The sequence below is a fragment of the Barbus barbus genome (genome assembly GCF_936440315.1).
Source record: "Barbus barbus genome assembly, chromosome: 15".
In the NCBI taxonomy this organism is placed as follows: Eukaryota; Metazoa; Chordata; class Actinopteri; order Cypriniformes; family Cyprinidae; genus Barbus; species Barbus barbus.
Window position 1 is genome coordinate 14,090,360 of NC_136743.1, and position 14,518 is coordinate 14,104,877.

Genomic DNA, 14,518 nt, shown 5'->3' on the forward strand with positions numbered 1-14,518 from the left:
GCCTCCCGAGTCCCCTGTCCGGCCATGGCTCCCGGAACGGGCCCCGCCCTGGAGGCCGGTAGCCCTGCCCCCTGATCCCTGGAGGCCTCCAGAGCGCCCGCGCCCCCCTCCCCTTAGGATGGTGTATGGCGTGAGGACACGCATTCCGGAGGGGGGCGTCATGTCAGTCTGTGTCTCGTGTTTCCCCGCCTCTCGAGTCCTTATTTGGCCTTCCTGTTCCTGTCCTCGTTCCATGTTCATTAGTTCATTTGTCTCCAGCCCTGTTAATTGCCCCGCACCTTTTCCTTTTCTTCCCTGTTGATTTCCTAGTGTTTATAAGCCCTGTGTTTCCATGCCCCTGAGTCCGGTATTGATCGTCATCTATGTTCGTCTCTCCCCAAGCTCCTCGTCTGTCTGTTTCAATAAAGGATTATTATTGGAATCTCCTTGTCTCCGCGCCCCTTGTCTCCCGAGAGGGAACGTGACAGATATAGGTACGTATTGCTGTGTTTTTATTACGTTGCTTCAGGAACGTATTGCGGCGGTTCACAGGGGCGTGTTTAGTGTTTTGGGGGCCCTCAGCAAATGTTCCCGGAGGGGCCCCCCTCAGTGGATTTTGCGATTGATTCTGGAGTAGGGATGGGTGTCGTTTACATTTTATCGATACTGATTCGATACTTATCAATACAGTTATCCATACTTCTCTCTATAATTTGGTGCAAAAATAAATTATATAGAACGATGTTTCAAGTTATTTTATTACTGCAGTTTAAAAATGCCCTTCAAAGAGAGAGAGAGAGAGAGAGATTTCCTTAGCATACCATAGCACAACATATTTGAACATCGTGTGCATAGGAGCACAACAGAATGTAATAGAGAATTCTGGCGTCTCTAGCTATTTTTATTAAAGAAAATTTCAATATTGACTTTCTCAGGGAGCGGGCGTGATTTCTCCTAACAGAGAGTGTCTATGTTTTAGAGGGACTTTTTTATCTCTGGTTTTATCTACATGATAAAAAAGGCTTCTTTTTAACCTGTAGACTTATTTATAGTGATTCTCCAATCAGGATTTTTACAGACATTCATTCAGGTCCTGAGTTTCATTTTTGAAAATGGGGTGAATTCCCCTTTTAGCTGACTCTTGTGGGAGGGAGGATTTTTTATTTTTTTATTTGAGTGGTGGAGGGGGAATTTTTAGACTTTTAGTGCAGACGCGATGTGGTGATATGAAGCCATTTGCGCATTCTGAGAGGGAAAGACAGAGAGGCCACAATAGGCCATAATAAAATCTCGACCACGATGGCGGTGCGAACACATCGCGAGGCTCAGCGTCTCTCCAGTTTTTGCAATTTTGCAGTATTTTTCCTGCTCATCTCGGGTCTGTTCTCACTGAACAGCTTTGCCTTTACATCATACACCCGACAGGAGCTTTTGGATATCAGTCTGCACTTTTCCAACAGTTTTATAACCAATCATCGACTCATCCCGGAGATCTCCAGAACACCCGAGGCTACGCACTCTGCTCGGCCGGGCGGAAGTGCTCACAGGCGGCGCCGAGATCGTAAACAAAGGCGGGGGAAGCGCGGAGGACTAAGAGCTAAGCTAAAGCTAACACCGCACCGGCTCTCTTTACCCAGCATTTTCCTCGCTAATGTGCGGTCATTGGTGAACAAAATGGATGAAATACGACTTCGCATCACCCATAGTAAGAAACTTTTGGACTGCAATGTCATGGTTTTCACTGAAACATGGCTACATAGCGACATACCCAATAATGCTATTGATCTAACCGGACGCTACACGCTCCGAGCAGATAGAACGGCAGATGACTCCGGCAAGACCAGAGGTGGAGGATTGTGCATTTATGTGAACAAAGCTTGGTGTACGAACTCTGACATTGTTGGAAAACACTGCTCACCTAACCTAGAGTTTCTCATGGTTAAGTGTAGACCTTTCTATCTGCCGCGGGAGTTCACTTCCACCATCATAACTGCAGCCTATATTCCCCCGGATGCTAATGCCAAGCTTGCTATGAACGAACTGCATGCGGCCATTAGTAAACAACAGACTGTACACCCGGAAGCTGCATTTATTGTTGCGGGTGATTTTAATCACTCCAACTTAAAGACAGTGCTCCCCAAATTCCATCAGCATGTCTCCTGCCACACTAGAGGAGAAAAAACTTTGGATCATGTTTACACAAACATTGCAGGAGCTTACATCGCGACACCCCTCCCCCACCTGGGACAGTCTGATCACCTTTCTTTGTTTCTCACCCCCAAGTATTCACCCCTCATCAACCGTGTGAAGCCATCAGTGAAGACCATCAAAGTGTGGCCAATGGGAGCAGAGTCTGTACTTCAGGACAAATTTCAACAAACGGACTGGAGTATGTTTGCTTCCCAGGCTGCCAGTGGCTCTCACACGGACATTGACATCTATACCACCTCTGTACTGGATTACATCAATACCTCCATTGACAGTGTTACAACAGAGAAACAGATCACAACGTACCCTAATCAGAAGCCATGGATGAACAAGGAAGTGCGGCTCCTGCTGAAAGCCCGCAACACTGCTTTCAGATCAGATGACGCTCAGGCCTACAGCATATCCAGGGCTAACCTGAAGAGGGGCATCGAGAAGGCCAAGCACTGCTACAAGCTAAAGGTAGAGGAGCATTTTTCCAACTCTGACCCCCGGCGCATGTGGCAGGGCATCCAGGTCATCAGTGACTACAAGCCATGCAACTCCACTCCAACGGTCACAGACGTCTCCTTCCTTGATGAGCTAAATGACTTTTATGCTCGCTTTGAGAATAACAACAAGGAGACAGCCACCAAGATCACACTCTCAGGAGACCATCAGACCCTCAAACTCACCTCCACAGATGTCTGCACAGCATTGAGCCGGATCAATGCATGCAAGGCCGCTGGCCCTGACGGCATTCCTGGACGTGTGCTCAGGATATGTGCAGAGCAGCTCGCAGAGGTCTTCACAGACATTTTCAACCTGTCCCTCACCCAAGCAACTGTGCCAACATGCCTTAAGGCCACATCCATTGTGCCAGTGCCGAAACACTCCTCCCCGACGTGCCTGAATGACTACCGCCCCGTAGCACTCACACCCATTGTAATGAAGTGCTTTGAGCGACTGGTCCTGGCACACCTCAAGAACTGCCTCCCACCCACACTGGACCCACACCAATTTGCCTACCGTAGCAATAGGAGCACTGAGGATGCAGTATGCACAGTACTGCACTCGGTACTCACACACCTGGATAATAACAACACTTATGCACGGATGTTGTTTGTTGATTTCAGCTCAGCATTCAACACCGTCATTCCCTCCAAGCTGGTCACTAAACTTGGAGACTTGGGTGTTAACACCTCCCTCTGTAGCTGGATTATGGACTTTCTGACCAACAGACCTCAGCATGTTAGGTCAGGCCACACCTGCTCCACCACCATCACACTCAACACCGGCGTACCACAGGGCTGTGTGCTGAGCCCATTCCTCTACTCCCTCTACACCCATGACTGCAGGCCTGTGCATGGATCCAACTCAATCATCAAGTTTGCTGACGACACCACAGTGATTGGCCTCATCAGAAACAACGATGAGACTGCCTACAGGGAGGAGGTACAGCACCTGGCTGCATGGTGCGCTGACAATAACCTGCTCCTCAACACCAGCAAGACAAAGGAACTTATTGTGGACTTCAGGAAGAAGAAAAGTGGAACGCATGACCCCATCCACATTAACGGGATGGTTGTTGAACGTGTCTCCAGCTTCAAGTTCCTGGGAACCCACATCTCGGAGGACCTGACCTGGACCACCAACACATCCAGCCTAGTCAAGAAGGCTCACCAACGCCTCTTCTTCCTTAGGACACTGAAGAAGAACCACCTGTCTCCAATCATCCAGCGGAACTTCTACCGGTGTGCAATTGAAAGCATCCTGACCAACTGCATCACAGTCTGGTATGGGAACTGCACAGTTGCTGACCGAAAGGCACTGCAGAGGGTGGTGAAAACCGCCCAACGCATCACAGGGACACCACTTCCTGCCATTGAGGACGTCCAGAGAAAACGCTGTTTACGTCGAGCTCGCGGCATTCTTAAGGACTCCTCTCACCCTGACCATAGACTGTTTAAATTACTGCCTTCTGGGAGGCGCTTCAGGAGCCTCCGATCAAGGACAAGCAGACTCAGGAACAGCTTTTTCCCTACAGCTGTTTCCCTACTAAACTCTGCCCAATGATACCCCCCTCACACACCACCACAAACTCTTCACCCCTCCCCATCATTAAAATCGGTTAAAAAACAAAAACAAAAAAACATCCACACACTGAGTACTGTGCACTGGAAATTTTTATTTCTATGCACTTTCAATGTTCATTGCACTAGTATTTATATATCTTAATGTATAGCTTATTCATATCCATTTGTAATTATATTCATAGTTTTTGCTCATAGTGTACATACATTTACTGTACAATCTATCTGTATAGTATGTTCATATCACCCATCTGTATATCATACTGATAGTATTTAAAAATTTGTAAATTATGTCCATAGTACTACTGCCTTATCTGTATATTCTGTACATATGTAACTATTGTAGACACTGTATATCCTGTACCTCTGCTTATTGCACTTCTGGTTAGATGCTAACTGCATTTCGTTGCCCTGTACCTTACATGTGCAATGACAATAAAGTTGAATCTAATCTAATCTAATAATCGTTTTGAATAAAATATCAAAAGTAAATAACTTATGGTTCCGTTGAACAAACTTAATAAAATGTATCAAACAATATAACATGCATACGCATTACATCAAAGCCTACAGAGGACTCCAATGGCCCGACAATCATCTACTTGTCACTGTGCGATCTTTAATCCCCATTCGGCTAAACAACTCTTAATTCAAATGTCCACTTAATCTTTAATATTTGGCCATTTCTTTATGATAGAAATGCTGCAACAATCGTAAATCATTGAACGTGGACATCAAAAGTTGCCATTTTTCTCTGAGTTTTTCATTACGTTCAGCCATTTCACCATTATAATCTGTTCAGTTTTTCCCCTATAGGTGGCGCAATTAAATGAGGGTTCATGATCATCCCTTTCAATGACTGCCTTCTCAGCATTAGCCCATTGGAGTGGCTGCTAGGAAAATTTCCGGGGTAAGAAATACCTTCTAATCGCTCTATCAGCTCTGCATAACTCCCCGTTTCAAGCATAAACGCCTCTATTTCCTCTCGATGAATTCTCTCACAATAGGAAGACATTGACCAGGTAATCCATTTGATAAAATCATGGGTCTCAGCACCTGGCTGTCAGAAGTCGACATCACCTCTGCTTCCAAAGTCATGCCTATCCATCCAGATTCATGGCATTTATTTGGGCTACGCTAACACAGGAAATCCTATTTTGTCGTATGCTTAACTTTCGAACGCAAGCAGCACCAAGATTTTCAACGCGTTATCAGAAGCAGCTTATTGGATTTGTCTATATTTGCGCAAGTAATCCTCATAGCATTATCCTGAGTATTGAACTCCCTGTCAAATGCTCCAAGAGCGCTCCCGGTGAAGCAAATACGTTTCTCTGTCGACTACCGGCGAGGCTCACCCATCCGGCGCTGTGATTATTGAATTCCTGTCAAATGCCGACGAGAGCCTCCCGGCCGAGCAAACCTTGGCCTTTCCCGCCCGAATACCAGCTACGCTTATCCATTCGATGCTGTAAGTACTGAACTCCCTTCGAACACGACAACAGCCTCCGGTCAAGCAAATCTTGGCCTTTTCAGTCCATCTACTGGCGAGGCTTAACCATCCGATGCAGTGAGTATTGAACTCCTGTCGAACGCGTCAAGAACCTTCCGAAGATGGTTTTCTTTCAACTACCGGCGAGGCTTACCTGTCCGACGCCGTGAGTATTGACCTCCCGTTGGATGCTGGCGAGAGCCTCCCGGTCGAGCAAACCTGTCCGGCGCCACGAGTATCGAACCCCCGTCGAACGCTTCAACAGCGTCCGGTCAAGCAATCTTGGCTTTTCAGTCTGCCTACCGGCGAGGCTTAACCATCCGATGCAGCGAGTATTCACCTCCAACCGGATGTCGGCAAGAGCCTCCCGACCACATAACTTTGCCCTTCTGCCCTTCGTTCGGCGACGCATTCCTGACCGACGCCGCAAGTCTTGTTCTCCCGTTGAATGCGACAAGAGCCTTCAGAATACATTTCTCTTTCAACTACCGGTGATGCTTACCCGCTCGCGCCGCAAGTATCGATCCACCGTCGAAAGCTAAAGCAGCCATCCGGTCAAGCAATCTTGGCTTTCAGTCTGCTACCGGCGAGGCTTAACCATCCGATGCAGCGAGTATTGATCTCCCATCGGATGCCGCGAGAGCCTCCCGGCCAGTCAACCTTACCTTTTCCATCCTACGGCCGGCGAGGCTTACCCATCCAACGCTGTGAGCATCGATCTCCAGTCGGATGACGGCGAGAGCCTCTCAACCACACTCATCTTTACCCTTCTGTCTTACCTGTCCGATGCCGTGAGTCTTGATCTCCCATTGGACGCCGGCGAGAGCCTCCCGGCCAGACAACCTTACCTTTTCAAGTCCCAAGCTTGGCGAGGCTTACCCGTCCGACACAGCGAGTCTTGATCTCCCATTGGACGTCGGCGAGAGCCTCCCAGCCAGACTAAACTACCCTATCCATTTTACGGTCGGCGAGACTTACCCGTCTGACACAGCGAGTCTTGATCTCCCGTCAGACGTCGGCGAGAGTCTCCCGGCCACCCAACCTTACCTTCTGTCTGACGGTCAGCGAGGCCCAGCCGTTTGATGCCATGGGTCTCGTCCCCCCCGCCGAACGCTGTCTGAAACCTCTACGGCAAACCTCACATCTTTTTTTCCCCCACCTGGCGAGGCTTACCCGTTCGATGTCCTGAGTCTTGATCTCCCATCAGATGCTGCGAGAGCTCTCCCAGTCCGGTTTTCCTTTTCTCCCTACCCGCCTGGCGAGACTTACCCATCTGATGCAATGAGTCTTGATCTCACGTCAGACGTCGGCGAGAGTTCTCCCGGCTGGGCTCCTATACTTGCCGCCCGCAAGCGAGGCTCATCCATCCAATGCCGTGAGTCTTGATCTCCCATTGGATGCCGTGAAAGTTCTCCTTGTCGGACGTCCCAAACTCTTTTTATCTGTCAAGCCGATAGGACCCACTCGTCCGACGTCCGGAGTCTTGATCTCCAGTCAGAGGCTTCCTGGGGCCTGTCGGTCAGCTACCCGCCCTCTGTCCTCTGATTAGCAGGGGCTAACGGCCAGTAGGGCCCATACGCCGACTCCGTGAGCTGCTCCACTCAAAGCAACTCAGAGCCCCCCTGGTCAGGGCCACAATTACGCTGCTCCTCCTCCATCGGCCGGTAGGGCTCACTCGTTCCAACGCAGTGAGCGCACTGTTGAGCATTGGTTCGAGCCCTCCCGACCGGGCACCCAACCACGCAGTCCACCAGCGGCCGGTCGGGCCTACCCATCCTACGCCTAGCCGCTCCCACGGAGCACGCAAGCTTCGGCCTAGCATAAAAGAGACTTCTCAAAACCAGCTCCCGCCAGATCTCAGTGTGTATTTGGGGGGTTCTTAGTCTGACGGCTGTCCAACTCAATTGCCTTTTGGGGGGTACTCTGGGTTCGGGCCTTTCCTGAGCCCGGAGCCCTTCCCCAGGACAGCACGCCCAACTACGCAATACCTTACTCGTGCTAAATGTATGTAAGTGTGAACTCATGAACCTGCCGTCTATGAAAAGCCATAGATATGAAGCTTGATATGTGCGATGCTAACGTTCAAAAGCATCACTTTTCAAATCTCCCAGCATATTAATATTGTTCTGAAGTCATAGCATGATATTCTTCAAGTAGGCCTAATTGTACGAAAATTACGCTTTTTTAATCAAAACTGTGAATTTGTGTGAAAAGGAATAAACTGTGTCGGAGCTTTACTGCCTCTAGTGTTCATGTATTTTGGAAACTGCAGTGATATGTACTTATTGGTACCTATTTCACGTCTCGCTAAAAAGTGCACCAAATGCCGTGAGACCAGGTAGATTTTTTAATGTGTTTTTTCAAAATAAAACATTCAAAATAAAACAAAATGAATGTCACGTCATTAACCCACACGTCCAAACTGAACAACACATTCAATCTCACATGTCAGCTCTCAAGCCGGCTGTTTACAGGTGATCATTCCCCCTGTAATGACAAGTGAAAAGGCCGCATTAACGGATAATGGCTGAGGCACCCACAGTCGCTGATAATATCAGTCCTTTGATGATCGGGTTACGCAGAGATGAGAGGGGCGAATGGAACGGCAGCTCTAAAAAATGTATGAGGGCATGTAGAAGATGAAGCACTTGCTAAAGAAAGCTTTTCAGGTAAAATATGACACCTGCCCCTGTTGTCATCCCTAAAGACTGTGAAATATTGCTATTTCCAGAGGTATCACACCCCACGGACGCTTCCTTTGTGGTGCTCAGAGACGATCTGTCTATAGCCGTGGCAGAGGTTAGCCGCTCAAATGAGTGGTGCGGCCTCAAAGTGTGTACTCTTGACAGGTTTGACATAACGTACTGCAGCAATAAAAGGTCACTAACACATAGTGTTGCATTGATTTTGTGTAATGTCACACAACTACAATGTCTGTATCTTTCGGAGTTTGCTGGATGGGATCAATGTAACATAGAATTCTCCAAGTGAAGGCAAGAAGCAAATATCAAAAGAAACCCAATTTATTAGGTGAAGGAACAAAAGACATCGGTATCAATAACTCTGGTCCTCTCCGCATGGCCACTTCCACAGCTTCATAACGTCACGTCTGGCTCTGATCCACCTCTCACCTCATGACTAATCTAACGGGAATCCTTTGCCGAGAGTTTGCATGTGACATTTTACATCAGAGAAAACCAAACACCCACCACCCCGACTGCACTCAGGCTCTCTCTCTCTCTCTCTCTCTCTTTCTCTCACACCCACGCGTCCCTGCACTAAAATCACTTCTTTGGAGTAAAGCTATACTTGAGGAAGAGAAGCTGATGTGTTTTGAAGTAAAAAATGGGTGGTGATGGCGCAGTGGATAAGACACATGCCTTTGGTGTGAGAGACCCGGGTTCTAATCCACTGTGAGACACCAATGTGTCCCTGAGCAAGACACTTAACCCCTAGTTGCTCCAGAGGCGTGCGACCTCTGACATATATAGCAATTGTAAGTCGCTTTGGATAAAAGCGTCAGCTAAATGAATAAATGTAAAATGTAAAAATGTAAAAAAAAAAGTGCAGGATTTTCTACACTGACTGAGTTCAAATGAACCCGTTGCATTCGCAGATATAAAAAAATCAATTTGGGCCAAGTTTAGCTACAATTGCGCCTTCTATTAGTCAGATAATGTAGTTGGCTTTAACCTTTGCCTACAAGCTTGCATTCAGTTTTCACTTCTCAAAAACCAATCAACTAACCCATGGATCAAATCAGGTTTCTGTTCTGAACATTTTTTTCTTTTTCAATAACCTGTTACACTTCAAATCACAATACAGAAGAAAAATCTGTTGCTACTTCTGTTTTATCACAATTTTAAAACTTTAAAGTAGTTAAATTTCAGTTAAACTTCCTTTTTTAAACGTGGTTAGCTATGGTACAAAAAGGACCATCTACACCAAAGCTATTTTGAGGGGCAATATCATTTATCAGATTTTTTATTTAATTCTGTAACCACAGCAGTATTTATCTAAAAAATAAGCTCAATTGGGTACAGCACAGCAGATAAATTCAGACTAAATTTTCAATAAAGCTAGAAACGCTATGTAACTGCATATGCTCTGTTTGCTACAAATTTGCTGAAAAACAATACACAAAATACTGCACAGTGATATTTGTGCAAAGACTCAGTGTGACTTGTTCAGTGAATTTACTTTTCATTTACACTGAAATGAACTAAAGTTCCAAATGCAACATGAAAGAGAGAGAATATTTGGTTATTTGCTCATTCTGCATGGCTTTAAAGCCGTGTGTGCAATTCAAAAGTGATTTAGCATTTCTTTTATACTGCTAATCAATGGGGAACAAAAAACATTTTGTTTGCTACTTATGCTACATTACTAAATCGCAAACTGAATTTACCCATTATAATGAGCTGTTTAGTATAATTAGACAGCTTTTTCCTTGTATGAAACATGTTTTCGCTTTTTTCAAAAGAAATCTGACATTTTAAAAATCAATAAATCAAGCTATTTTTTATATCTGAAATCATCCGTGTAGTCCAGACACGCAGTCCAGACAGAATCCCACAATGCACAAATCACTCCTCATGTTAACACAAGCCGGATGATAAAGCTGTCGAACAGATTGAAATTACTCTGAGCCAAGCGATGAGAACCACAGTCAGAGCTGACAAACTGCTCGCCTCATGCTGAGCAAGTACAGCACCTGGGACCGCAGAGAGAAATTCATATTGACTTGTTTTTTCCCCAGTTAATTTTCATCCTGCCATTATTTGCAAGAACACACGTTCATTAAATGTTATAGCAATTTATGGAAATATTTTGAGAGTCTAAAAACTGTTATGATACAATTACCCAGAATTACATTTACTGAACATCTTCTCCACTTTGCAAATCTAGTAGCACAAACCAACCGACAAGAGATGACATTCTGAAAACTAGGCATCCACAGCTTGATATCAACTAGAAGGATCTGGGGTGTGGAAAACAGCGCAGGTGCAACCATATGACCATTATCTTCGGGCAAAGGGGCTATAAACGTGCTTTAGACAAAATGACTCCATTAATCTTTTGTTTTCTCTTTCTGGGGAGGTCTTGACAAGAAGTGTAGGCATGAAACCTGTTGAAGTCAGTGCATTTGCCCTTGGAGAGTATCTTTGTTTCTGGTGGCAATAACCTGTTTCCACGGAAACCGTGCAACACAAGCAGGGTGATGGAACTGGATTGGTGTGACAGTTATTATTCCGGTGGAACATTCCAGAGCACAAACATTCATCAAAGTATTACACCTATGCATGGACATAATGCCTCGGCTTGTTAGGCTCATCTAATATACTGTGCTAGATAGCTGTTCAATATTAGAACTGAGAGATACAATATTGAAAACGCTTGTCAAGTGTCATATTGCAATATCATCGGTTAGGCCTCTTCCTTTATCACTTTATAATAAAATGTCACTGGAGTGAATCCGAACTAGGATATGTAGCATAAAACGTGACAATTTTGATTATCATCATCACTGATTTCTTTGGTTTTTGCTGTATTACACTGGATTTTCTAGCACAGGGGTTTTCAAACTTTTAATGAAAAGGACTCTCATGCATGATGATGATGATAATTTTGATGCATAAAGCCAGAAAAACATGTTCATGTATACATGTGTGAAAAATATTCAGCACAATATTATAAAAGCAACATTTTGATTCCAAAATTCAATGTTAGTTTTTCTTCTAAAGCCAAGAAGATTGTTAAATTACCATATATATATATATATATATATATATATATATATATATATATATATATATATATATATATATATATATATATATGACCTATATCTATGTTAAATAGTCCATGCTAATAATTTAAAATGAAAATAATTACCATCATTATCTGTCTTTTAATTACTAATTTATATCTTTATTTAACAATTTAATGAATAATCATTGATTTGAATGATTTTTGACCCATTTGCAGAATTAAACCACACAATTTAAAATATTGTTAATGTCAAGTCAACATTTTTACTGTAATAAAAATATATTTTTTTAAAATCTAAAAAAACTCTCAACATTTCCACAAAAAATTTTTTTTTGAAATTTTAATGAGCAAAAAAAAAAAACATTTGTCATTAAAATTGTTCAAATAAAAATGTGTGTCTTTAACATTTTTATTATTTTAATTGAACATCGCCACTTCGAGTTTTTACAATATTGTTTTAATGAAAATTTGTGTCTTCAACGTTTTTATTAAAAGGCTGCTATAACACTTGTTATATAACACTAGACAATCAGAAGTTCATGAACATCAAACTTTTAGTATAAACTTCCAAGTATATGCATATTGTTAGAGCAATAAATAACTCACAAATTAGGATTCACAAATTGTAGAATCATTGTCCAATTTATAGATGAACAGATGGACAAGTTGCCCTGAAATTCTCTCCTCCCCCTCCTCCTCCCATTTTTTTATCTTGAGAGTAATTAAAATACAGACAATAATGTTTCTCTTCATGTTGGCCCAGACTGTTCACCTTGCAGTACGGGCCTGCTGTCACTGTGGAGCGCAGGGAGATGACTGTGTAGCTGGGGTATTGTGACTCACTCTTCTGAAGCTTGTAGCCAGAGCTCAGGGCCATTGGCAGCATTGTGCCAGTGAAAGAAGTCATCGAAATATACAGAGAACCTGCGTGCATCTGCCTGACTTGGCAGGAAGGCCGTTTGTTTGAAAGGCACACGCATTCCAAAGTCATTCCCATGGCTGATCCTGCATATATGCTAATAATGCATATTAGTCCCACTTCTCCAAGGTGAAATTTAATGTGCTAATACCCGTTATTGCTAACACAAACCCTGAAGGAAATGTATTTCATTACTTACTGCACACAAACCGGAGCCGTTTTACATCCCCCATCGCTTACTGACAACATCAAAACCAAAATCACCATCATTAAATCAAAATTAAGTTACTGTCTTGCACATTCCAGGTGTTATTGTGAACAATTAGTGTATATTATTCCAATAAATAAATAAATAAATGTTCTGAAAAGAGAAGGTGACTGACAAAATTTGTGGGATCTCAGGAGGTTAAAATAAATAAATAAATTAGTTGGTTGACAAAACTGGTAGGATCTCAACGGAGGTATGAAACATTGTTTCCATTGAGCCAAATAATAATTAGTCTGTTGTGTATGCATAGAGTGATGTATGGGGAACAATTACTTTTGATGTGGGGTGGCACAAACATTGTTAGAGGAAGAACAGTGTGCAGTCAACTATTTTAATTAGTACTAAAACAGGAGTTTCTTCTGCCTTTGAGAGCCGTGATGTCAATGACCCCATTATGAAGCACCTCTATGTACAAACACTGTCTGAGTTAAGATGCAAAACAAAATATCCTTCAAAAGAATACATTTTTAGAAGAATTAAAACACCACTGTCTGCCTCACATGCCTATATTTCAACTTTTTTTTTTTTACTTCTATATAGGTTTAAATTAAACTTAGGAAAAACTCGTAAATACTGTAATAAATACTACAACAAAAGCAAACAATTAACAAATAACCCTTTACACACACGCGTGCGCGCACACACACTCACTCACCCACTCACTCGCTCAGTTTTCTGTAATAAATTGAATTTTGATTCTCTAGTGAATTCCATGTCTTGCATTTTCCCCAATGGTATAGAATTATGTAAATTTATTCTAAATATATTCTCTGCTTCCGCAACATTTTTATTAAATCTCGCAGACAAATAACAGACCAGACTTTTTACTATGCTTTTTAGTTGACATGTTATTCACTCTCTTTTTTACTCATTTCATTTCACTGTGAGTCATGAATTTTAGACTTAGTTATAACTGACCTTGTCCATATTTGTGCTTTAGGGCACAGAAGGCATGGATACAGCCAAGGTGAACTTCCCTCTCTGAAGAATTGTTTTTTTTTTTCTCTCCCTCTGTTCTTTGGTTCTTTCATGTCTGAGTGCTTCTTGTGCTGAAGTCATGTTGATGGTTCAAGTAAGGCTTTGTTTTACTTAAAAAGCTGCAGTAGGTGGGACTCTTTTTGTTTGGACTCCTCTGACGTTCTAAGCGGGACTCATGCTTCTACTTTGAGATTATCTGATTTTTGGTTGCAATATGTATGATGACTGCAGGCATGGAGTGGGACTGAAAACAGCTGGCCCATCACAACCAACTGTGCGCACACACATAAATATATTCTATGTCCAGTCCATCCCTGGAAAATTTTAGTATTTTCTAGTATTTTCACTTTTTCCAATAGCATGCATTAGACCTGTTTCATTCCAGGTTTAAGTTCAATCACATCTGGCTTGTAAAACATCCATTATACATTTGCAAAATATTGTAAGCCACCAATAATGACTGCATCACGACTTCTGGTCACAACGAATCTCCATGAAGAGCAGGATGACTACAGCATGACAAATGTTCGAGTGTGGTGAGAATTCTCACTGTGGAGTCCAGTTTGGCACAGGCCATTCTGGCTGACCTTGTCAGGATGTCAGTGACTAATGTCTGATCTCATCGCAAGCCCAGAGTAATCTGGCACAGCCCTGGTGGATCTCCACAAAGCAGCAGTCTCATCACAGGTTTCCAGCGAAGACCAGGCATAGCCTGGTGACATAAAGGCCATCCAAACTGCCCTGACCATGTGATGCCCAGATTCACTTTGTTCCAAACCAGTATTTCACAATGTGCAGACGTGTTACATTTACAACGAACCTCATATAATATAAAT